Source organism: Pelodiscus sinensis, chromosome 1 (assembly GCF_052426305.1).
Source record: "Pelodiscus sinensis isolate ZL-2025 chromosome 1, ASM5242630v1, whole genome shotgun sequence".
Taxonomy (NCBI): Eukaryota; Metazoa; Chordata; order Testudines; family Trionychidae; genus Pelodiscus; species Pelodiscus sinensis.
This window is the reverse complement of record NC_143052.1, coordinates 132,442,325-132,444,748: the sequence shown is the minus strand read 5'-3', so window position 1 is coordinate 132,444,748 and position 2,424 is coordinate 132,442,325. Positions and strand designations below refer to the sequence as shown.

Sequence of the window (2,424 nt, the reverse complement as noted above, 5' to 3'; positions counted from 1 at the left end):
CTCCAAGCCGGAAAAAAGCGGCAGCCATTTTTATGCAAATGAAGCAGGGGGGAATTTAAATCCCCACTTCATTTGCAATTGCGATGTGTCTAATTTGCATCCTTTTTACGGAAAAGGGATGCAGTCTAGACACAGCCTAGAATTTTAAACCTAACCAGTTTGCCTACCGATGTTTAGCCCTGCTTAGGAGATTTTCGTATTCCTGTGTTTTCTTATGTGTCTTTGTATACAACAAATATATCAGGCTCAGCTGTTAACTACCTCTTCATTCAGTTTTGGATTCACCTTTAAAGGCTTTTTTATTATAATCAACTTTTACTTCTAGTTGTTTAATAAACTTTATATCTAATCGGCAATGGCCTCATGTTCATATTTATAACAACGCACCAGTTATTAGAGGAATTTAGTAATGAGAACATTTTAGCAGATGAAATTTCAGGACTTTGAAATAAGGCTATAAAGGCCGTAGTAAATAACACTCTCAAACCTCTATGTAATATTCACTGCAAAGTATATGCATTTAAAATTTTGTATAATCAATAACTTTTAGTGAATTAATTTATTGTATGTTACTGTGTTTAAAAGAACCCTTTTATAAAAATGAATTGAAAATTTGAAAGTGGTACAAGAGTTGATGAAAACAACAAAGTGAAGCAGCAATTAAGAGTGTAAAGCCAATAACATCATTTCTCGCAGAAAAGATGATTCTGCCATTAGATGGTGACCATACTGACTGTGACACTTTCAGACCTGATGATGAAAAGTTTGTACCCACAAATGCCATTTCAATGCCACTGCCTCAAAATGAGGAGATCATAAATCAAGACACAGAAATGCCAACAGTAGCGATAGATGCAGAATCTATGCTTGATTTAGAGACTGTGCAGGCAGAAAATGAGGATCTCAGAGATGCTGCATAGCAAAAGCAAAAAATTATGACTAGCACAGTGTAACAACAGTGGCATCAGAACTTGATAGTGGATTTCTCGATAAGAACAATGTTGCTCAAATGCAGTCGTGTCTCAAAGTTAGTTGGTTTCAGATTCCAAATAATATACCAAAAGATGCTGAAAATCATGCTTTTCCCACTTGTCTGCTGGTAAAAACTCTTCTAAATGGAGAGGTCTATACATGAGACTGGCTCTGATGGAGCATGGAAAAGCAGGTTCTGTACTGTGTACCCTGTTTCATTTTTAACAGAAATACTTCAGATGTATCAGTACTGTCTGATCCATCTGGTTTGAGCATTAGTAGAAATTGGAGGAAGTTGAACGACCAAATACCTGCACATAAAATTCAGTATTGCATACAGATAACTATGTTACATGGAAAACAGCTAGTAGATCATCACTAGTTGATAGTTCAACTGAAAACTCACTCCTGAGTGAAATAAACACAGAAACTAATAACTGGTAAAAACTCCCTGAGCGCATACTAAATGCCATTCTTTTTCTTTATGAACAGGGATTGGCGTTGTTTGGTTCAAGTCAACATATCGGTGACTCTACAATTGGAAACTTTCTTGGTATACTTGAACTTCTTAGCAAGTATGACCCACTTTTATCAGGCCATGTTAAGCGTGTTCATGAATCACAAGAGAATGGAAAATGCATGCAAGTTCATTATCTGTCTACCAGAATATAAAATGAGTTTATTGAGCATAACGGATATTTGTGCAATCAACAATTCTTGAAGATACACAACATGTGAAGTACTTTTCAATTATTATTGATGAAACTCCAGACTGTTTTCATGAAGAACAGACTACCTTAGTTGTTCGTTATATTAAAATGGCAGGAAGTTCAAAGGTTTCAGTTAAAGAATGATACATTTTGTTCAATAATTTCATGAAAAAAAATGGGAAAAGAAATCACCACTCATGTATTAGGAATTCTGGAAGGCTTCAAATTAAATTTGCAAGCCTACATTGACCAAGCCTATGACAACGGATCCAATATGGATGGGAAGTATAATGGAGTACAAGCAGTCCTTGAGCAAAATCCAACTGTATTTTCTCCAGTTGTGGCAATCAGACACTAAACCTTGTTGGCATCAATTGCGCTGAATCATACAAGGAGGCAATCACATATTTTGGAACAATCCAGCAATTTTACAAAAGTGGGAAATTCTGAAGCAGCATCTGCCTGTTTCCCTTAATGGCATGTTGACAACGAGATGGTCAACATGAATTGATGGCATTAAACCAATTACACAGCATTTTGACTCTGTGAGAGAGGCTTTAAGTGAGCTTGAATCTCTTACTCTCAGAGCACAGGCTCGCACTGAGCTTAAGTCAATTCAGAAATACACATCTAAATTTGACTGCAATGTCATCCATGTGGAAGAAGCTGCTAAAAATAATCCATGAAACTAATCTTGTAATTAAAGCATGCAATACTACATTAGATGTTAAGAGGGATAACA

General features: G+C 36.0%; 1 pseudogene; it reads left to right on the top strand.

Annotated features, from left to right (window-relative positions):
• The first annotated feature begins 1,153 nt into the window (after positions 1-1,153).
• Positions 1,154-1,931, top strand: LOC149525633 (zinc finger MYM-type protein 1-like; annotated as a pseudogene).
• The last annotated feature ends 493 nt before the right edge of the window (positions 1,932-2,424 follow it).